Source organism: Cervus elaphus, chromosome 4, assembly GCF_910594005.1.
Source record: "Cervus elaphus chromosome 4, mCerEla1.1, whole genome shotgun sequence".
In the NCBI taxonomy this organism is placed as follows: Eukaryota; Metazoa; Chordata; class Mammalia; order Artiodactyla; family Cervidae; genus Cervus; species Cervus elaphus.
The window spans coordinates 24,933,022-24,957,406 of NC_057818.1; the positions used below are offsets into that span (position 1 = coordinate 24,933,022).

At 48.1% G+C, this 24,385-nt stretch overlaps 1 long non-coding RNA gene across 4 annotated transcripts in view; it reads right to left on the minus strand.

Moving 5' to 3' along the window:
• LOC122691723 overlaps window positions 1-22,065 on the minus strand; it is a 134,459-nt gene extending 112,394 nt beyond the window's left edge. For all 4 annotated transcript variants that reach the window (XR_006340492.1, XR_006340493.1, XR_006340491.1 and 1 more), the window contains exon 1: window positions 21,775-22,065. This is a non-coding gene — a long non-coding RNA (uncharacterized LOC122691723). The remainder of the gene's footprint in view (window positions 1-21,774) is intronic.
• Between the last annotated feature and the right edge of the window lie 2,320 nt (window positions 22,066-24,385).

Genomic DNA, 24,385 nt, shown 5'->3' on the forward strand with positions numbered 1-24,385 from the left:
CCGCTTTCTAAAGGAGTCATCTCCCGCGGACGTTTGTGCCGGGGGCCCAATGCTCTCCATTTCACAGGACATTTTAAGTCTTGCTTCTTTATTTTTTCCTCTTGCCTGAAATTCTTTTCTTTTTTTTTTTTTAATCTAGGCTTCTGTCTCACTAGGCACCTCTCCAGCTGAATTTTAACATTCCTCCAGGCTTAAGTATGGGTGCACAGCAGTGGCGGCTGGGTTTTTACTTCTCAAAGTCCAAAGAGGGAACGTGTGTGGAAAGATCACCCACAGGCTCTGGAGGAGGGGGGCCAAAGAACAAAGACCCAGGCATGGATGGATGGACAGACAGATGGACATTCTCCTCCTTCCAGCCAAGCAAGTTAAAGACGCTGCAGAGGGAAAGGGAAAGGGAAAGGAAAAGGGAAACGTGTGTGTATGTGTGTGTGTGTGGATGCAATGAAGTTTGTGCAAGTGTGTATGAAAATGTGTGCACTGTTTTTGTGAGTGCATGTGAAAGTATTGTGTGGGTGTCTGTGTGCGTGAATGTGGGTGAATTTGGGTGTCAGAGTGTGTCACTCAGTTGTCTCCGACTCTTTGCAACCCTGTGGACTATACAGTCCATGGCATTCTCCAGGCCAGATTACTGAAGTGGGTAGCCTTTCCCTTCTCCAGGGGATCTTCCCAACCCAAGGATTGAACCCAGGTCTCCCGCATTGCAGGTGGATTCCTTACCAGCTGAGCCAAAAAGGAAGCCCAAGAATACTGCAGTGGGTAGCCTATCCCTTCTCCAGCGAATTTTCCTGACCCAGGAAATGAACCAGGGTCTCCTGCATTGCAGGTGGATTCTTTACGAACTGAGCTATTAAATGGCAAAGTCCAGAGTGGAGGTAGTAGGTTCCAGACTCAGGCCCCTACTCTGACTATGATGACGCGGTCCTCTATTCCAAACCTTCTGGGTGTCATTGAAGCCGCCACCTCCCCCATTTCCTCCGTGGAGAACACAAGAGCATTGAACCAAACAATCGGAAAGCCCCTCCCATCCTTCATTGACTCTCATTCGGGGCTTTCCTGTCTCTGACTCCCTTAGTTCTCCTCCCATCTCCCTTCTTTCAAACCTGGACCAGGTCGGGGGTCTCCTGCCCCAGTCACCTCTGCGGACTGACACATAGACGATGGTCAAGGATAGTTCTCGGGTCTAGCCTCGGCACTTCCTAAGGGCGTGGTGTTGGGTGAGGCACAGAGTATGTTGATCCCTCTGTCTTTTCATCTGTAAGTGGACAGTATAACCCTCTCCCAGAGCTATTGAGACAGTGGTGTGAGCTGATGCTGGAGGGTGAGGGAGATGGCCCACAAGTAGCAGCAGCTGTTTGTATTCCACAGATCCGTGGGAGTGACAAGCAGTGGGCCTGAGGGAGACAGAGGTTCCCAGGAGTGACCTTAGGACACCATGGGCTGCCGAGGGCCCCCCACCCAGATATTGAAAGAGGATTGTCTGAATCTTCTGTATCCTTGGCTGATCTCGGGCTGTGGCTCCAACAGCAGTGAGGACCCAGCCAGAATGCAGAGGGCAGGCCCCTTCCAAAAGGGCGAGGATGGCTCAGAGTCACCCCAGGGGTGCATGCCAGTGGCATTGTGGGGAAAGGCTGGCCCTTCCACCTCTTCTTTTTTTTATTTTATTTTATTTTTTGCCACGCTGCAAGGCTTGCAGGATCATAGTTCCCCGACCATGGATCAAACACGGGCTCTCCACAGTGAAAGCACAGAGTCCTAACCCTAGACTGCCAGTAAATTCCCTCCTGTCACCTCTTCAAACAAGTTGGAAATACGGGGTTTTATGTGAAAGCTTCCTGGGGTTCCCCGGCGGCTCAGACATAAAGAATCCCCCTGCAATGCAGGAGACCCAGGTTCAGTCCCTCGGAGGGGAAGATCCTCTGGAGAAGAGAATGGCAAACCCACTCCAGTATTTGTGCCTGGAGAATCCCATGGACAGAGGAGCCTGGCGGGCTACAGCCCACGAGGTTGCAAAGTGTCAAACACAACTGAGCAGTTAACACTTTTGACTCTCCTGGTTTTGAGCAGAGGTCACTGAAAATGAAAGTGTTAGTCACTCAGTCACGTCCAACCCTTTTTGATCCCATGGACTATAGCCCACCGGGCTCCTCCGTCCGTGGGATTTCCCAGGCAAGAATACTGGGGTGGGTAGCTGTTCTCTTCTCCAGGGGATCTTCCCAACCCAGGAATCAAACTTGTGTCTCCTGTGTCTCCTGCATTGTAGGCAGATTCTCTAGACTCTGAGCCACCAGGGAAGCCCATGTTTGTTCTGAAGGACCCACAATTTCTCTTTTCTTCTCTTGTACCTCTCACAGCTCATGACAAGTCTCTACTGAGACCAGTACAGAGTCAACACAGGATATTGTTGTTGTTGCTATTCAGTCACTCAGTCATGTCTGACTCTTTGTGATCCCATGGACTGCAGCACGCCAGGCTTCCCTGTCCTTCACCTTCTCCAAAGCTTGCTCAAACTCATGTCCATTGAGTCAGTGATGCCATCCAACCATCTCATCCTCTGTCGCTCCCTTCTCCTCCTGCCTTCAATCTTTCCCAGCATCAGGGTCTTTTCCAAGGAGTCAGTTCTTAACATCGGGTGGCCAAAGTTTCAGCTTCAGCATCAGTCCTTCCAGTGAATATTCAGGACTGATTTCCATTAGGATTAACTGGTTTGATCTCCTTGCAGTCCAAAGGACTCTCAAGAGTCTTCTCCAACACCACAGTTCAAAAGCATCAATTCTTCGATGCTCAGCCTTCTTTATGGTCCAACTCTCACATCCATACATGATTACTGGAAAAACCATAGCTTTGACTAGATGGACCTTTGTTGGCAAAGTAATGTCTGATTTTTAATATGCTGTCTAGGTTTGTCATAGCTTTTCTTCCAAGGAGCAAGCATCTTTTAATTTCATGGCTACAGTCACCATCTGCTGTGATTTTGGAGCCCAAGAAAATAAAGTCTGTCACTGTTTCCATTGTTTCCCCATCTTTTTGCCATGAAGTGATGGGACTGGATGCCATGATCTTAGTTTTTTGAAAGTTGAGTTTTAAGCCAACTTTTTCACTCTCCTCTTTAACTTTCATCAAGAGGCTGTCTAGTTCCTCTTCACTTTCTGCCATAAGGGTGGTATCATCTGCATATCTGAGGTTATTGATATTTCTCCTGGCAATCTTGATTCCAGCTTGTGCTTCATCCAGTCCGGTATTTTGCATGATGTACTCTGCATATAAGTTAAATAAGCAGGGTGACAATATGCAGCCTTGATGTACTCCTTGACAAATATCACAAGATCGAACTCCTGTCTCCTGGGTCTCCTGCATTGGCAGGTGGATTCTTTACCATCGGAGCCACTTGGGAAGCAGATATTGCTGTCGCTGTTGTTATTCTTATTTCTCCTATTATTTATTCTTATCCTCACTCTCCTTGCCCAAATCAATTCATTTACCCTGAGGCGCAATGGATGAAACACAGAAGGAATTTGAATATCACAGCAAAAAGACCAAGGAGTTGGCATTTTGAATGGAAACCAAAGCCTGAATTCAGCCAAAGGCATGAAAACCCCAACAATTACTCATGTGTGTAACTCTTTCCATTTTTTCCTCCATCACCTCATTTGATTCTTAAAAAAATAAATAACAAGAACTTTACCATATAGCATGGGGAGCTATATTCAGTATGTTGTAATAACCTATAATGGGAAAGAATGAAAAAGAAATATATGTACATATTGTGTGTTTAGTCACTCAGTTGTGTCTGACACTTTGTGACCCCATGGACTGTAGCCTGCCAGGCTCCTCTGTCCATGGGGATTCTCCAGGCAAGAATACTGGAGTGGGTTGCCATGCCCTCCTCCAGGGGATCTTCCCAACCCAGTGATCAAACCCAGGTCTCTTGCATCGCAAGTGGATTCTTTACCATCTGAGCTACCAGGGAAGCCCCAAAATACTGGAGTGGGTAGCCTATCCCTTCTCCAGGGGATCTTCCCAACCCAGGAATCGAACTGGGGTCTCCTGCTTTGCAGGCAGATTCTTTACCAGCTGAGCTACCAGGGAAGCCCAGTATATGTGTATATACACATATATCTGAATCACTTTGCTATACACCTGAAACTAACACAATTTTGTAAATCAACTATACTTCAATGAAAAAAAAAACCACTCAAGGAATAAAATCAGGAAGGAAAATTGTTTCCATTTACAAATGAAAAAAACTGCCCCTTCCACCCAAAGACACATTTATTTAGCAGAATTGGAATAGAATCTGAGTCCAGTTCAGATGTTTTTCTATGGAACACACATGGATATTCATGCTGCACATCCACACATACTCATTCTGTCATAAATACAAAGATCCTGGTGTCTCAGTGGTAAAGAACCTGCCTGCTAATGCAGGAGACCCACGTTCAAGCCCTGATCAGGGACGATCCCACATGTCACAGAGCTACTAGGCCCACAACTAGCGAGCCTGTGCTTGAGAGCCCAGGAGCCGAAACTGCTGAAGTCTGAGCACCCTGGAGCCCGCGCTCCGCAAGAAGAGAAGCCACCGCTAGAAGTCCACGAATCACGACTAAAGAGCAGCCCCCGCTGGCCGCAGCTAGAGAAAAGGCCATGCAGCAACCAAGACCCAGCACAGCCGAAAATTAATAAGTAAATAAAATTAAAAAAAAAAAAAAGAAATACAGAGATATAGAGATAGAAATAAGCAGAAGGATCTAACAGACGACAAAGTTACAAACATTTATAGGCCTCATATAACCCCTGTCTTGAGCCAACTTTATTTTTTATTTTTTTGGCCACACTTGGCAGTATGCAGGGTCTTAGTTCCCAGGCCAAGGATCAAACCTGTGACCCCTACACTGGGAGTGCAGCCTCTTAACCACACTGGGACTCAGAGTTTGTCCCGATTTCACTACTTAGTATCTGGACCACCAGGGCAGCCTCTTGAGTCAACTATACATCGAAGAGTCAAAAGGTCCCTGGGCCATAAATTTTTAAGCCATGTATCAAATCAGCTGCTTCCTGTCTTCTTCCAATCTTTCTACTATCTTTTTTATCATCTCCCACCCCAGGGCCACCACATTGGCCATTTTTCCTGTCTCCCACCATTATTTATCTCAACTGTGGCCAGGAGTTTCTCTTAACCGTTGCTAATAAGAACTCTGTTCAGTTCAATTTATATTTACTGATCACCTAGGAGGTTGTTATTATCATGTCCATTTTACTGACCGGGAAACAGAGACTCAAAGAGTTTAAGTAACTTGTCCACAGTGGTACAGCTGGACCTGACCACTTCCTCCTGCCATCCTTTGACCCAGGGGGCCTGTCATTTGATTCTACCCAGTTTTCCTCTGTTTGAAACTGGGGAAAATGAGTGTTCGGGTCCTATTCTTGAAGTAGGAAGGAAGTGATTCATTTTAGTCCATCTTCAGATGAAGTCATCTTCATTCATTCATTTCCCATTTACTGAGTTCCTTCCTAGGTGGCACTAGTGGTAAAGAAGCAGCCTGACAATGCAGAAATCACAAGAGACACGGGTTCGATCCCTGGGTTGGGAAGATCCCCTGGAATAGGAAATGGCAACCTACTCCAGTATTCTTGCCTAGAAAATCCCATGGACAGAGAAGCCTGGTGGGCTACAGTCCATGGGGTTGAAAAGAGTTGGACACAACTGAGCAACTGAGCATTCATGCATGTATTATATGTTAGTTCTCCTGACTCGAGATTGTGAAGGGTTTGGAGGGCAGAGGAGGAGGGAGAAGTGAAAACACTACTTGTTAAAGTGTAATTGGTTCCAAGATGTTTATTCTTGAGTTAAACCCTATATTGGCAACCATTCATGGAAAATTCGGAGAAGGCAATGGCACCCCACTCCAATACTCTTGCCTGGAAAATCCCATGGACGGAGGAGCCTGGTAGGCTGCAGTCCATGGGGATGCTAAGAATCGGACACAACTGAGCGACTTCACTTTCACTTTTCACTTTCATGCATTGGAGAAGGAAACGGCCACCCACTCTAGTGTTCTTGCCTGGAGAATCCCAGGGATGGCAGAGCCTGATGGTCTGCTGTCTATGGGGTCGCACAGAGTCGGACACGACTTAGCAGCAGCAGCAGCAGCATGGACATGGAACAACAGACTGGTTCCAAAGAGGAAAAGGAGTGCTCAAGGCTGTATATTGTCACCCTGCTTATTTAACTTATATGCAGAGTACATCATGAGAAATGCTGGGCTGGAAGAAGCACAAGCTGGAATCAAGATTGCCGGGAGAAATATCAATAACCTCAGATATGCAGATGACACCACCCTTATGGCAGAAAGTGAAGAGGAACTAAAAAGCCTCTTGATGAAAGTGAAAGAGGAGAGTGAAAATGTTGGCTTAAAGCTTAACATTCAGAAAACTAAGATCATGGCATCTGGTCCCATCACCTCATGGGAAATAGATGGGGAGACAGTGGAAACAGTGTCAGATTTTATTTTGGGGGGCTCCAAAATCACTGCAGATGGTGACTGCAGCCATGAAATTAAAAGACACTTACTTCTTGGAAGGAAAGTTATGACCAATCTAGACAGCATATTTAAAAACAGAGACATTATTTTGCCCACAAAGGCCCGTCTGGTCAAGGCTATGGTTTTTCCAGTGGTCATGTATGGATGTGAGAGTTGGACTGTGAAGAAAGCTGAGCACCGAAAAATTGATGTTTTTGAACTGTGGTGTTGGAGAAGACTCTTGAGAGTCCCTTGGACTGCAAGGAGATCCAACCAGCCCATCCTAAGGAGATCAGTCCTGGGTGTTCATTGGAAGGACTGATGCTGAAGCTGAAACTCCAATACTTTGGCCACCTCATGCAAAGAGTTGACTCATTGGAAAAGACCCTGATGCTGGGAGGGATTGGGGGCAGGAGGAGAAGGGGATGACAGAGGATGAGATGGCTGGATGGCATCACCGACTCGATGGGCATGAGTTTGAGTAAACTCCAGGAGTTGGTGATGGACAGGGAGGCCTGGCGTGCTGTGATTCATGGGGTCGCAAAGAGTCGGACACGACTGAGCAACTGAACTGACTGACTGAACTGATGTAGATGTATGCAAGAGACCAGGGTTTGACCCCAGGGTCGGGAATCCTCTGGAGAAGGGAATGGCAATCCACTCCAGTATTCTTGCCTGGAGAATCACATGTACGTAGAAGCCTGGTGGGTTACAGTCTATGGGGTCACAAAGAGTCGGACACAACTGAGCAGCAGTGTAGTACACACATGCAAATGTATATCATCAAGATCTATAATATTAGGTAATACATGCACACACTGAAAAAAATCTAAGTATTAAAAGACTCTCTCTCAGGACTGCCCTGGTGGTCCAGTGGTTAGGACTCCTTGCTTCCAATGCAGGGGTCGCAGGTTTGATCCCTGGATGGGGGACTAAGGTCCCACATGCCACATGGTGAGGCAAAAAAATGAAATAAAACAGTCCCTCTCACATTCATCACGCAGCCACCCTGTTTTTCCCCTTAGGGACAATTACTTTAGTTTCTCATGAATCCATCCAGAGAAGAAAAATCATACATCAATGAAACCACTGATTTCTCTAGAATCCCCCCAAAACCACATATTATCAAAGTGTCATATTTGCCAATCTAATCAATGAAAAAGAGGATCTCGTTTTTCTTGCCTGTTCATAGTCTTAGAACATTTATCTGTTCAGTTGTTTGATTCTTTTTGTATTGATTTACAGAGATTCTTTATATATTCACTAAATCCAACTTTGCCTAATACAAATTACACAGTTTTCCATGTTTAAATTGCTTTTTAGGGGACATTCCTGGCAGTCCAGTGGTTAAGACTCTGTGCTTCTTAAGCAGGGGGGCTCAGGTTTGATCCCTGGTTGGAAATTAAAATCCCACATGCCACACAGCACAGCCAAAAAATTTAAAATAAATTGCTTTTTAATGTTTTTGTTGTTGCTATTGTCACTATCATGCAGCATTAAAATTTTTTTTCTTTGTAGGAAATTGATCAATGTTTTCTTTTATGGATTCTGGTGTTTCAGTCATATTTTGAAAATTCCTACCCATTCTGAGGTTATTTTAAAGTTTCCCTATGTTTTTTCCCAGTTCTTCTGGGTTTTATTGAGTGTACAAAATAGTGATTCATCTGGAATTTATTCTGTGTAAGTTGTGAGGTAGGATCCACTTTACACTTTTCACAGATGCTGCTGCCGCTGTTCAGTCGCTAAGCCCTATCTGACTCTGCGACCCTACAGACGGCTGCCCACCAGGCTCCTTGGTCCATGGGATTTTCCAGGCAAGAATACTAGAGTGGGTTGCCATTTCCTCCTCCAGAAGATCTTCCCGGCCCAGGGATTGAACCCAGGTCTCCTGCTTGGCAGGCAGATTCTTTACCACTAAGCCAGCAGGAACCAGTTATTCCAAAGACATTTATTAAAGAAACCATCTTTTCCCCACTTATTTGACATTCTGAAACCTTGGTAGCAGCTTCTATTTCAGCTTTCTTCACTTATTTCATTGTTTGGAGGTTAGATAACTATCTCAGACTGATAGTATCACTCACTATGCTTACAAGAATCATTTTGCACAAAATTTAGCAGATAGAGATAAAATGATATTGGTACAGAACAAGAGCTGTAAACATCCACTCATCAGAGAGACACATTACACTGATGCTATGAATGGCTTGGTCCAAATACTTCCTATCATGAACCTCTCTGATTGTGCTCAAGTTTCAGTCACCGAGAGAAAAAAACTTGAATACCAAAATGAGACATAAAAGCGCAGAGCTTTGGGGCTTCCCTGGTGGCTCAGTGGTAAAGAATCCATCCGCCAGTGCAGGAGATATGGGTTCGATCCCTGGTCCGGGAAGATCCCACATGCCACAGAGCAACTAAGCCCATGCACCACCATGGAGCCTGTGCTCTAGAACCCGGGAGCCGCAACTCCTGAAGCCCACGCTCTCGGGTCCATGCTCCACAGCAACAGAAGCCACCATAATGAGAAGCCCGCACGCTGTAACTAGAGAGTAGCCCCCACCCTCCACAACTAGAGAAAAGCTGAGCAGCAACGGAGGCTCAGCACGGCCAAAAATAAATAAATAAAATTATTTTGTAAAAGAGCGTAGTTTTGTAAACAAAAATTCATAACATGTGGGTTGAGGAGGTTCTCATGGGAGGACGGCTTCAGGAACATGATGTTAATGTTGTGATTCTACAGTTACTATCACACCACTACCCACCCCGCCACACACACACCCACCAAACTCCACCTCACCCTTTACAGCAACAATTTTAATTCCTGGGGCCTGCCTTGAGCTTGAGGTGAACCAAGGACCTCCTTTCCACTGGGGAAGGCCTGGGTGCCCTTTAATCTTCTTAGAGCAAAATCCACTGAGCAAAATTATAATTTGATATGGCCGCACTTAGCCAATAGGAACTCATAAACCGTCTTAACATCATAATGCATTGTGAAAAGGAATCGCTAAGCACCGTGAAACATATGAGAACCCCAGGCCTCCATTCATCATCAACTTTATACCAGGGCAGCATGTTAAAGTGATTTCAACTTCAGAGCAGAGCTCCCCAAAGGGTGCTCCAGTCTTAATTAAAATGTCAATGAAGTACAAAAGTGCATGGGGGCATATTTTCAGAAATCATTCCCTTTTCACTTCCCGATGGATGGCTGTTCCCTTCCCTCGAGCCTTGCCTGCTTGTCCACTCAGGGCAGACAGTTGGTCCACCTTTTTTCTCTGCTACAGGGGAACTCTTGTCCAGACCCTGTACCACCCCCTTGGGAGACTGGAGGGAAGTGGCCCACAGGTGCCTACTTGAGGCTTCTTGAGCTGCCCGAGTTAGCAGGCAGGGGAGATAGAAGGCAGGGGTTAACATCACCTGGCTACAGAGTCCAGAACTAGAGAGTGAGGGGTGGTGGAAGAGCAAGGGGAAGGAAGATGAGAAAGTCAGCCTCAGACTGACCAGGGCAGTGATCCAAGGGAGACAGGAGTGACACAGGGATCTCCCAACTCGGGAGTTGAAAATGCAGATACCAATGCGGCCAGACTAGGGACAAAACTGAGGGTGTGGGGGAGGTGCAGGGTAGTAGGGAGTGGTGGCTGCTGCTGCTAAGTCGCTTCAGTCGTGTCCGACTCTGTGCGACCCCACAGCCACCAGGCTCCCCCGTCCCTGGGATTCTCCAGGCAAGAACACTGGAGTGCGTTGCCATTTCCTTCTCCAGCGCATGAAAGTGAAAAGTGAAAGAGAAGTCGCTCAGTTGTGTCCGACTCTTAGCGACCCCATGGACTGCAGCCCACTAGGCTCCTCTGTCCATGGGATTTTCCAGGCAAGAGCACTGGAGTGCGGTGCCATTGCCTTCTCTGAGGGAGTGGTGGAGATTGTGGTCAGCTCAAAATTACCCTCCCCTCAGATAAGGGAGGGCTTCCTGGGTGGCTCAGTGGGTCAAGAATCTGCCTGCAATGCAGGAGGTACAAGCAGACCTGAGTTCGATCCTCCCTGGAGGAGGGCATGGCAACCCACTCCAGTATGCCTGCCGGGAGAATCCCATGGACAGAGGAGCTTGTGGGCTGCAGTCCATAGGGTTGCAAAGAGTCAGACAGAACTGAGCAACTGAGCACACATATACAAACAGGGCAGCTGCTACTCGGCTTCAAAATTGTTTACATGTGGAATTCAAGCTGGATGTCACTGTGTCTTCTGATTTTTTTCAAATCTAGATATCTATAATTTTTAAGTTTAAAACCTCCTGATTCTGTATTGGTTACTTATATTATTTAAATATTTTAAATTTTAAATATTTAAAGTCCTTGTGTGGATCACTTCTATTATCAAAATAAAACATATACATGGATGAACTTTGACTTTCAGTCTGGGAGGCTAATATGAGGCCTCAGTTTTGTCCCTTCTTCAATTTCAATATCCATCCATCCATCTGTCCATCTATCCATCCATCCATTTTTCTATTCATCTATCCATCTATCCATTTATTTACCCATCCAGCCACTTATTCATTTATCTATTCACATATCCATCCATGTGCATCCATCCACCTACCCACTGAATATTCGTTAATGCCTCCAGGTACAAGGGCATGTGATAGAAGCAGAAAGGAGTCTAATCTCAAGTCCAATCTTATCTCCAGCCCTATTCTGGTCTTACCTTGACCTTAGAGAGGGAGGCAGCCAGATATAGTCTTTAAACAATATTGTTTGCGTGTGTGTGTTTTAAGCACAGACCAAAGATCAAAAGTCAAGGTCTTTAGACCTACCTTGGCTCTTAAGTTCCACGTGACTTTGGGCTCATGCCATCCCTTCTTCAGGCCTCTCCTTTCCCACAGCACAAGCTGGAGTATCTTCTTTGAGACTTGAAGTTGCCACCTGTGATCCCTTCTGGTCTGGTTCTTAATTTCATTTCTGGCCCAAGGTCAACACTAACCTTGGTCTTGACAACACCTCAGTTTGGTGAGCTGGTCTGAATGGGCTCACCTGCCTGAATCCGCCATCACTTCCTCCCTGTGATCCTCCTGGACCATCCACAAGAAATGCCTCTATAAATGCCTCCCCGGAAGGACGGAGGAGACTCCTGGGACAGGGCCTGAAGACACGGGCTGATCTGAGACTCCACAGGACCTCAAGGCACTCTGAGTGGGCTCTTCTCCCAAGGAGCCCTTCCTCTCAAAGGTAGCCAGGTGCATGCTGAATATTTGGCTCTCGAATCAAGTAGCATCTCTCAGGAAAAACTGTCACTTGGCAGGATCTCCCGGGCCTCAGGTAGAGGAATCAACCCGGGAGGACACTTGAGCTGAGGGGGAAAAGTGTCCTGTCCTCACTGAAACTCCTATCTCTGAGGCAGCCTTTACTCTTCCATAAGCACAAGGAGGAAATAAACCCTTCCAAAGGTGCATCCAACCTCAGCCTTCAGCTGAAGAATGAAACGTTAACTTGTTTACATCTAGAGTTGCAAAGCTGCAACATAGCTTCTAGGTCCTTCCTTATGAAAAGCTCAAGATGGTACCTTTAGACCATGAAAGTCTGCTCCCTCTGTGTCTGTTTCTCTGAGCTCAAGGTTCCCATTTTATCTGCTGATCTTTTCCTTTGTGTCTTAGATTGTGGCTCTGTACGTCTCTTGCACGTATTCACTGATTGGGGGCCATTTCGGGTCTGGTTTCTGAATCCAGCCTGGGGCTTTTATTCAACTGCCTTTCAGAATTTATGGGTCTTCAGCAGATAATCTGGCCATAATTTAACATTTGTGTTGTTTCAAACATTCTTCTTTTATGGGGGTATGCAGCCCTAAAGGGACCCAGGAATGGGAAGACATGCTTGGGTTTGTTCTGCCTTTGTTTGAGCCTGTTGCTGAGAAATAGTGTATATTTTGTTCATCATCTTATCTTTCCAGCTTTTGATCGATAGCAGAGTGTGTTTTTTATATCAGAACTAATCAAATTTATTCAACAGATTACACATTCATTTTACCATTATGACATCGTACGAACAGATAATCCACACACACAAAAAAGAGCCTTGGATTTCTTAAAAGTGAATTTAATTATAAGGAGTCATGTGTGCTGGAGAATTATAATTATGAAAAGTCATGTTCTGTAAGTCTGAAATGACAGATTATATTTCAAAGGCTTATTGCAGAGGAATTAAAGGACCCAATTTATTAGTTGTAAATGTATGATTATTGCAGCTTTGCTTTAAAAAAAAAAACCCACGCGCACACACACACGATCACAGTATATTCTAGCCGGATTTGCTACGTCTAATCCTTTCGACAAGAATCGTATTTGGCACCAAAAGCTGCCACTCGGTTAATTTGTTTGTGAGACAGAGGCAACTAATCTTCGTTTTCTGATCCCTGAATGGCAATAATTTCCAAGACTTGGTGGGCATATTCTGCTTCCCTCATTTCCATTTTTGCAAAGTGATTAAGAAGTTGATGGAGTTCAAAGAACAGAAATAATGTTGTCAGGGAAGAAATGGAGACAGTCTTGTGGATGTTGGTGGGAATGGTGGGGCAGGAGGTACAAGGTCTTCAAAAAACTCGGGACTGGACCACATTTGTTTCTGCAACAAACATTTTTGGGGTGTCTACTATATTCCAAATACCATAATGAGTATCTTCTGTGTATTATCTCAATAAAGACTCAGAGAAACCCCCTGAGGTTGCAGCACTGTAAATTTGTCTTACTGATAGGGAAACTCAGGCTTGGAGAGATCACCAAGTAACTGATAACCAAGTAACTGACACCCAAGTAACTGACTTCCTGAGCAATGGAGCCAGGACTTGACCAGAGGTCTGTCTGGCCCCCAAGCCTGTGTGATCACTCCAGTGTCCCCATTTCTCTCCCACGTGGGACTCAAAGGCTCACTGGAGAGAAAGAGTGGAGGGCAGTGGGCGTGGCCCAGTGGCAGTAAGCAGAGGTGGGCGGGCTGTGTTTATAGCACTCTCCCTGACACAGGAAGGGAAGAGGAATTAATCGTGTGGGTCGGGATGCGGCGAGGGGGCTTTGGAGAGGCCCAAAAGGATCAACGATAGCCATGACATTGAGCCAGACCCTGGAGGACAAGGTAGGTTGCTTCAGGCAGAGGAAAAGCAGTCCCAGTGGTCTCTAGAGGAGACTGCTTCTGAGGTGCACAAATTAAGTATCTTGTGTTTGCAAACACTTGTGTGATGAGGGCTTAGGGTGTTAATGAGAGCAGGGGAGTGGAGTTAGGGGAGGGAAGTAGGCTTGGATAGGCACTGGGAAGAGGCTTTAATGCTCAGGTATGAACCCCCCTGCTGGCTCAGCGGTAAAGAACCCGCCTGCCAACGCAGGAGACGCAGTTTCAATCCCTGAGTCAGGAAGATCCCCTGGAATAGGAAATGGCAACCTACTCTTCTATTCTTGCCTGGGAAATCCCATGCACAGAGGAGCCTAGTGGGCTATAAGAGTTGATAAGAGGTTGATAAGAGTCAGTCACGACTAAGCGACTAAGCAACAACAACAGAGGCTCAGAAAGGAGACCACCCTCCCTCAGCCCGACTCTGCACAGCTGGGGGTGATGTGCTTGGAATAGAAATATTCCCTCAGCAGGCCGGGCACTGCCCACACGTGCACTTTGGAAACGCCCAGTCCTTTTCCCACCTTCCTGAGATCCCTCCTAGTGGCTGCCATCCTGCAGTTGAATTCTGTGACAATGAGCCTCCATTGGGTGAAGGGGTGGGCAGGAGCCTCCTTGTCAACCCCTCAGGGCTGGTCACTGAGGGGGGAGGGCCAATGACCATGGAGAAAGTTCCATACTTGGAGCCTGGTTTGGGCATCACGGCTGGGACCCCAGCTGGCGATGGGAGTTTGCAGGTCTCTGGGCTTTACAGCTGGGAGGCAGCAGTCGAAAGCCAAGCTGTGGATTTTCCTCTTTGAAGGTTTCACCGACCCGAGGGGGAAGGATGAGGTGGTACTTTCAGGAAAGGGGATTGACTGGATTCTTCGAAAAACAATAGCCAAGAGCTTACAGCTGGGGCAGGAGGATTGGGGTCACCAGCTGGCTGTTTGATACAATGATTGGTTCCTGATGCTTTGGAATTCAAGGGCAGGAGGCATTCTGAGGTCTCAACTAAGCCTCAGGCACCCTGGCCCCTGCCCGAGCCCCCTCCCTGAGTCCTACAATATGTAGGGTATTCTGATTGTCCATTTCTCCTTCCTCCTCACTTGACTTATTTTTTTCCACTGGCAAGTGGCCGGGATAAAGTCTTAGAGGCGTTTATCTGAGCCGTGAGGGGCCTTATGGGAGTGTACAGGGAACAGATCAACTCAATCTCAAAGCCAGCGGCTTTCTGTTCCTTCCCTGGGGGCAGTTGCTTGCTAATTATAGAGAGGGGTAGAGACCTGGCTTGGGTGGGAAAGAGAGATATTCTGGACAAGGGACAGGCAGGTGAAAGGTCATCCTTGCAGGTAAAAAGGCACCTACACAGAATCAAGAGATCCCGGGAGGGCAGTGCCAGAAGAATCCACGGGTTCCCGTTATGATTAGAACATTATCCAACTCCTTAGCCTGGCCAAACAGCGCAATCTGGCCCCAACTTCATATTCCTTTATTCCTACACTGCATCACTAGGGTTACTGGGTGCAAGCAACAGAAATCAATTCTGGCTTACTTAAAACAAAGTGAAAGTGTTAGTTGCTCAGTCATGTCCAACTCATTGCAACCCCAAGGAACCCGCCAGGCTCCTCTGTCCATGGAATTCTCCAGCAAGAATACTGGAGTGGGTAGCCATTCCCTTCTCCAGGGGATCTTCCCAGCCCAGGGATCGAACCTGGGTCTCTGACATTGTAGGCAGATTCTTTAGGGTCTGTGAGCCACCAGGGAAGCCCAACTTAAATAAATGGGCATTAATTGGAATGATAACACAGGCATGGAGGCAAAAGTTAGACAGCTAGGGCAGGTGCCAGGATGGGAACACCAGGTCCATGGGGCCCCACTGGCATGCTTGGGCTCCCAGTGTTCTGTCTGTACTTATTTTGTTCATGATTTTCTGGAGGTCCCACTGGCTGAACCCAGATCACAAGCCCACCCCGGCAGGGTACCGAGAGGAAGATCCTGGCCCGTAAAGGCACCAAGGACCCACGTGGCTTCTGAAGAAGGAAGGCAGGATCTTCTGTCTTCTCAGCAAAATAGAAGTCCCCCAGCAGCACTGTCTTTGTGGAAGGGGAGAAGTGCCCCCCAAGGAAGGAGGGCAGATGCTTAGGGACCAAACCCACAAATGTCCTGCACGGCCTTCCCACACTCTGCTCCAGTCACCGTGGCCCTTTTGTTCTTCGAATACAATAAGCCTGCTCCCACCACAGGGCCTTTGCACCTGCCATCCTCTTTGCCTGGAACACTCTACCCCTGGTTCTGCACAAGTCTGGTTCCTTTATCTCCTTCAGGACTCAGATCTGACATCAGCATCTCTGAAAAGCCCCTCCCTGACCACCCATTCTCAGGTTTCCCCATCAGATCATCTTGATCCCAGCTTCACATGTCTTCCAACCACCAGACATGACCTTGATTATTAGTTTATTCATTTATCTACTTTCTATTGTCTATCTCCCTCCACTGGAAGGTACACACCACGAGAGCAATGACTGCAGTTAGTTATTGCAGTTAGTTAGTTATATCCAGCACAGGGCTTTAATAAACATTTACCAGGGAAACAAACAAGTAGAGACAAAGAGACCCAAACAGAGAAGGTGGCTTGGCCAAAGATGATCAGAGAGAAGATGGTGATGTCGTCAAGGATGCAGAAGCCAAACCTTACCTGCCCCGGGGTGCCGGGTGGCCACTGGTTCAAAATATGGGCCCAGAGCAGATTGCCCAAGGCAATGCTTGCTAACGGTGCTAGGTATCCTCTTTGCAAGGGGATCTCCCTCTGAGTAAGGGAATAACCATAACAATATATTCCCAGGAGCTTGTTTATAGGATCAGATGAACTGATACATAGAAAGTGCTTAGGACAGAGATTCACGATATCATAATCCAAGTTGTTACTATTCTAGACTTTCTATGTCCTTATTATTGATTGACAGGTCAGCGTCCAACCCCACCCTTATGGCAACAAGGATGAACAGACAAGCAAGACAGTTACAGTGGTGATCAGACAGACAGACAAACACTCTGCAGCTCACAGGACCAGAGGCCAGGAGGTCCTGCCACAGCTCTCCAGCTCACTGTGCAGGGCCCGTCATGCAAAGTGCAGGTGACAAATCCCGCGCTTTCTTCCTGCTCTCCCACGGGCCCTAGAGCTGGGAGGGAAGCTGTCTGCTGGCTCACTGGGAGGTCGTGGATAAGTGACTGCCACTTTCTGGACCTCGGTTTTCTCCCCCTTTAGACACAAAAACGAGATTCTCAGATGTGGAGTGGGTTGATGATTTTATCCCTGAACACGTGGGAGCAGGTACAAATACATCAATAGATGTCCCTTTGCAGTTCTGCTTCTCAAATCCTTGAGTTTAGAATCACCTAAGTAAGAATCGTGCCTAAAAATGCAGGTTCTTAGCATGCACTCCACCCACAAAGTCTGGCTCGTTAGTTCTACAATGGAGTCCTAGAAAGTTTAGCGAACCTCCTCAGGTGATTCTGGGGCTTCCCGGGGCTAGTGGTAAAAAATCTGCCTGCCAATGCAGGAGACATAATGAGACACGGTTTCGATCCCTGGGTGGGGAAGATCTCCTGGAGGAGGGCATGGCAACCCATTCCAGTGTTTTTGCCGAGAGAATTCCAAGGACAGAGGAGCCTGGCGGATTACAGTCCATAAGGTCAGATCATAGAGAGTCAGACACGACCGAAGCCACTTAGCACGCACGCACGCAGGTGATTCTGAGGTTGAAGCTGAGTGTGATTGTACATTAAAGCCACTAGATGGAGCCACAAGCCTAGATAATGGTCTGACTCAGCGGGCTCCGCGCCTGAGGCTGCTTCAACAAGAATAGCCACCAGATGGCGCAGCCTGTCTGCAGAAGGAGCCGCTCCACCGCGCTGTGGGGTTGAATGGAGGGTAACCTGGCCTTTACAGCACAGTGGCCTGAGGGGTACAGATATGCTTCCCTGCTGAGGTGGGTTTTAGCCTCAAGAAGGACCTCTGGGGCCAGGGGAGACCTAGTTCTATTTCAGGGTGATGGGCTTCCAACCCCTTGTTTCATCAGAAAACTCCATCTGCCAGCGGTCTTGGCACAAAATCACTGCAGATGGTGATTGCAGCCATGAAATTAAAAGACGCTTGCTCCTTGGAAGGAAAGTTATGACCAACCTAGACAGCATATTAAAAAGCAGAGACATTACTTTGCCAACAAAAGTCTGTCTAGTCAAGGCTATGGTTTTTCCAGTAGTCATGTGTGGATGTGAGAGTTGGACTATAAAGAAAGCTGAGTGCCAAGAATTGATGCTTTTGAACTGTGGTGTTGGAGAAGCCTCTTGAGAATCCCTTGGACTGCAAGGAGATCCAACCAGTCCATCCTAAAGGAAATCAGTCCTGAGTGTTCATTGGAAGGACTAAACGCTGAAGCTGAAACTCCAATACTTTGGCCACCTCATGTGAAGAGCTGACTCATTGGAAAAGACCCTGATGCTGGGAAAGACTGAGGGCAGGAGAAGGGGAGGACAGAGGATGAGATGGTTGGATGGTATCACCAACTCGATGGACATGAGTTTGGGTGGACTCCGGGAGTTGGTGATGGACAGGGAGGCCTGGCGTGCTGTGGTTCATGGGGTCGCAAAGAGTCAGACACGACTGAGCGACTGAACTGAACTGAACTGAAAGGACTTGCATTCAGTAGGTGCTCAACAAAGACTTAATCACTTGAACAGATACACACACACAAGCCTACTTGATGAGCCCTGCAGGGAACACAATTATTAAAGAAAGGGCTCGATTATTAAGTACCTACTGCATGCATGCCACATACTGTGTTAAGTGTTTCAGGAACACTAACATACCCTCAACCCAGTCCTGAGAGATGACTGTTAGGAATACTGGGCAAATAAAGAGAATGTGCCTCCCTGAGGTGAAGGCACCTAGAGTCACACAGTCAGTAAGTCACAGTCAGCATTGGTCTGTGGTCGCAGGGCAAGGACTCTGAGTCAAGGAGGGCTCCCTGGGGGTGACCTCTACAAGTCGAGTCATGGAGGGAGGGCATTTGGAAAAGACCCCTGAGCAAGGGTAAAACCAGTGAGCTGAGGGTGGCAGAGGGCAGGGGTGGGTATGGCCGCAGAGGTGCTGGGACGGGTGGAAGACTGGGGGGTTGGCTGGCCTGCTGAGCTGAGGGAGGAGCAGTGGCTATAGGGGAAAGAATAATAGTCTCGGGTTCCAGCCTTACACTTCCATGCTGTGTGTCCTTAGTCAAGTTACTTACCTTCTCTGGGCTCACTTATGCCCGCACACCTGCATGCATGCTAGGTTGCTTCAGTCATGTCCAGCTCTTTGCAACCTGATAGACTTGTAGCCTGCCAGGTTCCGCTGTCCATGGGATTCTCCAGGCAAGAATACTGGAGTGGATTACCATGCCCTCCTCCAGGGGATTTTTCAGATTGGAGGGATCAAAGCTGCGTTTCCTATAGCTCCTGCATTACAAGTAGATTCTTTACCGCTGAGCCACCGGAGAAGCCCTTTTCCCCTCATATTCGTAGCCTAGTCACAAGTTCAATGAGAGAACTAAGCACAGTGACCTCTGAGAAGGTGCTTGCCTCAGTCCTTGGATCATATGGAGCCCCTGCAGGTGGCTCATTTCCCTTCCCTTGTGTGACCCCAGCAAACCTTCCCATGTGCCTCAGTTTCCCCATCTCTCCAAGGTATCTGTGTAGCAGGCTGGCTGAGTGCAAGGGCTCTGGTGTCAGGGAGCCCCAACAGGTATCCCAGTGCTGATACTACGTGCAATGACCTTAGCAATGCCTTGTTTACTCAACTATAAATCAGAGATGCTAAGCACACGACCAGTGTCAGAGGAGCACCATGAGAATTCAACGTTCATAAAAGACCTGGCCCAGTGCCTAAGGCTCCTTTCCAGCAGTGACTTCCATTAAACTGAGAGGTGTAATCGGACCCTCTCTAGGATCCATCCAAATCTGACACGCTGGTTCATCTCTAGTTAACAGCTCCTTACTTATTTTCTCTTTTTTTCCCCTTGACTACACCTGCCTCTCATCTGGGGGACCCAGCATGCCAAGGTAAGCCCCATAACTTCAGACTATGTGCTTCAATCTGGGCCTCCCCTTCCCCAGACCAGCTTGGAAAGGTGGCTGATGACAAATGAATGGACAGCTCAAATGCACAAACATCACTGCATTCACAGCAGAGGTCATCAGTCAAGAGTCCTCTCTGTGACCTCTCTGATGGGGGGGTGGGGGTGGGGGGCAGCCTGTCTGAACACATCCAATGGCAGGGAGCTCACTACCTGGTTTTCATCTGCCTCCCCACAATAACCTGTGCTTCTCAGAGCCACTCAAGCAGCGGCAGGAATGCGGGCCCTTCCTCACGGATGCCCTGGAGCCCACAGGCAGGATCTACATTCCCCCATCTCTTCCACAGCGCGGTGCCTGCCCAGGACGATCTGACCTCCAGGAACTGCGGAAGGCAGGGTTCTCTGCCCGGCTTAGTGACATGCAGACAGACAAACCGACACTGTCACAGTCTCATCCACCGATCACGCTCACCCCTGTGGCTGCATCCTGGCGGCAGAAGCACCTCCGTGGTGAGCCTTGTCCAGGTACCAGGGGGATTCACCTGCACACTTTAGGTACAGTGATGGAACTCCTACCCAAACTGGATGAAGTCTAAAAGTGTTCCTCAAGCAGAAAGCCCAGGCGAGATGGTTTCAGGTGAAGCTGGATCCAGGGTCTCAAAAAGTGTTCCCTCATGCATCTTCTGCTCCTGCCTCCACTGTGAGACCAGGTTTACCCCTTGGATAGAAACCAGCAAGTGGCTCCTGTATCCTAAGGGCTGGATGCTCCGACTGGCCAGGCCTGGGCCATGTGGGAGAAAGGTGTGGTTTCGCAAGGAGAACCCAGTGTATGTTAAGGAGAAGGGAGAAAGGGGGTGGAGCAGGCACAGACAAGGGCTGCGTCAGTACTACATTCTATCCTGATGACCACGGTCAGTAGCCACACATCTGGACAAAAACAGATGTGGCAGTGCGGGGAGGAAGGAGTGGGCACAACCTCAGGGCAGGCACAACCTCAGGGCAGGCAGTGACCCAGGGGCTCAGAGATCCCATGTGGGTGTGATGGAGAGGAAATGGATGGGCAAGATGGGGGTGGCAAGGACGGAAGACAATAGCCCACTTGTCCTTCCCAGCCTAGTCAGGGTCATTTTGCTGTCTGAAGGTTTTTGCGTCCACCCAACTAGTCCAGGCAAGGCAAAAGAGAGTTTCACCTGTCCTCTGTCTCTCTGAGGTCCCTTAGAGAAGCCACTGTCTCAGCCTAACCTATGGACCCTTTAAGGCCTCATTCCTTTGAGTCACTCTTGGGAAGTCCTTCCTGAAGTCTACCCTGAGTTTCTCCTGCTGTTGGTTACAAATTAACAACTCTGCCCTGAGCCTCTCCAAAAGCCATCTGTTCCCACCTGACCTCCATGTGGCAGAAAAGGGAAGACCTAGGATGGTGCCTATGCCTTTACAGCACAAGAGAAGCCCCAGAGCTTTGAGTCATCCAAAATGACTCCTAGTTAACCCAGGTCAGAACCCCTGGGTGCTCATTCTGGCCTTTCCTTATACTCCAGGGACCACTGCACATTGCCACATTTTGCTTACTGAGCCTACCCTGCCATGTCCCCACATCTAAGGAGAGTCATTAATTTATTCGACCATTTATTTAACAAATATGAATCGAGTACCTCCTATATGCAAATGCCGTTCTGCCATTTGAGTACCGGGGCCACAGCTGACATCCTGACATTCTTGCAGGAGTCAAGAATCAAACAAGAAATGAAAATTAACAAGATGGTTTCGAGACAGCTGTAGCTGCCAGGAAGGAAATAACACGAGGAGGTGGATCCTTTCCAGGGATGGTCAGTCAAGGAAGGCTTCCCCGGGGAGGCAACATTTGAGCTGAGATCTAACAGATGAGACTCACGCAGGCCAAGAGGACAGGCGTGTTTCAGCTGGGTCCTCCCGGGACTACTTTCTGGGATGGGGAGTCCAAGGAGTTCGGGAAGATAAGGCCAGAGAAAGAAAAAGAGTGGGGAAGCAGGATGGGCCAGAGAGTCTCACCTTCCACGACAGCTCCTCTGAAAAGGTCAGGTGGCCCCAGCCGGGAGCTCTGAAGCCCAGGTACCGTGTGCTCGGGGACCCTCTGAGCCTTGACGAAATGAGCACAGCGTAGGCTCAAAGGCTGAGGCCGATTCCTGCTGCTGTAGGCGGTCAGCTCCCTGCACTCTTTGCCACTGAATAGCGTGTTCTTTCTTGAAAGAAGATCTACGGCCGCCACCAGGGCGGTGCCAATCTTTCAGGAACTGAGAGAAAGCCCGCGTGGCTGCGGATAAAGCAGGGGCAGGAGACGGCGGGCGGGCCAGTTTCCCGTTTGCTCCTCCAGGTGGCGCTCCATCTCCCGCCCCGCGCCCGGCTCCTCCCGCGCCTGGGGAGCCCAACAAAGAAGATTAGGAAGGAGGAGGACGAAGGAGGGTGTTTATTCCAGGATCCCTCCCCGGGAGTTTTTTCTTTTTTTTTTTAGGGGAGGGGGTGGGATGGGGGGGCTGTCCTTTCGTTGAAGGCACCTGCTCTCCCGTAACTGCACCATTCTGTCAACCTTCTGGGCCCGATTGGTCCCAATCTTGCTTCCGGCCCACTGCCCCCCTCCCCACAGTCCACCCACAGGCTTTGTATTTAATGCCTTCCTCGCTAAGCTCTCCTTGAATTCTCCTCCTCCGAGAGCGCCAACTGCTCCCTCCTGGGCTCCTGACTGTGGGGAGGAGCTGGCCAGGAATCTGTAGACCTGGCCTGTGTTTGGTGTCCCAGCAAGAAACCTCATAGGGTTTCCCTGGCCCCAGGAAACTGGCCACTATGCTCCTCTAGGACTGAGTGTGTTGGCACACTCGTGTTTCTCCACATCTGCTTCTCAGATGTCTCTGGGACCAGAGGCAGAGACAAAGTGAGGGAGGTCTGTGACCTCAGGTGGCGGATCTGACGTCTCAGCTAAGTCTTTCACTATCAGTCAGGAATCTCAGGCTGCACGTGACAGATAAGTAACCCAAACCAGCTTCAGGAAAATAACAAACCACATGCAAATTTAGGAGCTGGGGGTAGTGGGGTAGGATATATTGATTCACAAATGCAAAAGCTCAGGATCCTCCGGCCTCAGGCAGGGCTGGATCCACGGATGCCACCAGGTGCTCAGCATCACCTATCTGCTCTCTTTGGGGCAGCTTCAGCCTTAGGAAGCCTCCATCCTTAAGGGCTTTTGCATCTTTTGCATCACACCATTTTTGCATCACACCATTTATAGCCGAAAGTGTAGCTGCATCCCAAGTACCTCCAGTGAAAGACCCGGAATTAATTTTCATGGGCTCCAGTGGACTCATAAGCCTCCCTCTGAATCATCACCTAACCAGTAATACTCAATTCACTTTTTAGCCAGGCCTGGGTCACATGGAGTCAGGAACCAGGAAGCAGGTCACATCCACTGAATCTCATAGACCAAGAATTGGGGAGAGGAAGTTCCCCAAAGGAAAATGAAGGGGAGAGGCAGCTACCAAGAGCAGGAGGACAGGGTCTTGGGAAGGAATAAACAACATGTGGCCACTACCTCCCCTGGGTCCGGTCTTCTGTTAAATATCTCTCATCCTTGTTTTCCCTCTTCAGTGATACAGACTTCATCTCAATGCTGCCACACTCCAGCACCTGAAACTGTTCATTAAAGCTTTCCTGAATGAATGAATGAATGAACGAATGGCAGAAATCAATGCCATATCCTGGTGTTACCTAATCATTGTTGTTTAGTCGCTAAGTCGTGTCTGACTCTTTGCAACCCCATAAACTGTAGCCCACCAGGTTCCTCTGTCCATGAGATTTCCCAGACAAGAATACTTAGTGGGTTGCCATTTCCTTCTTCAGAGGATCTTCCTGACTCAGGGATCGAACCTGCATCTCCTGCATTGGTAAGTAGATTCTTTACTGCTGGGCCACCAGGGAAGCCTGTCACCTAATTGAGACCTGTATAAATTTCCCAATGCTTCTGTAACAAAGTAGCATAAACTGAGTGGTTTAAAACGCCAGAAATTGGGACTTCTCTGGTGGCCAGTGGCTGAGACTCTGTGCTCCAATGCAGGGGGCCGGGATCAATCCCTGGTCAGGGAACTAGATCCCACCTGCTGCAGCTCAGACCTGGCACAGCCAAATAAATTTTAAAAAAATAATAATTTTTTAAATCAAAAATTTATTTATCATAATTCTAGATAATAGAATGATCTATTCTATTATAGGTTAGAAATTCACCAATCAGGGTGTTCTCAGAACCACGCCCTCCGCAAAGGCTCTAGAGAAAACTGTTTCCTTTCCTCTCACAACTTCTAGGGGCTCCTGTCAGTCCTTGGGATTCTTGGTCTTCCAGCTGTGTCATTTTAGATTGCACTTCCATGGTCACACGTGTGTTTCTGTGTGCAAATTTCTGCTAAGAACACCAGTCATTGGATTAGGGCCCACCTTAATCCAGTATGACCCCATCTAAACTTGGTGATTTCTACGAAGACTCTCTTTCCAAGTGAAAGTACATTTTCAGGTACTGGAGGTTAGGAGTAGAACACATCTTTTTGGGGGAACACAAATTTTTAAGGGCTTATTTATTTATTTGGCTGTGCCTGTTCTTCGCACACAGGATTTTCCATCT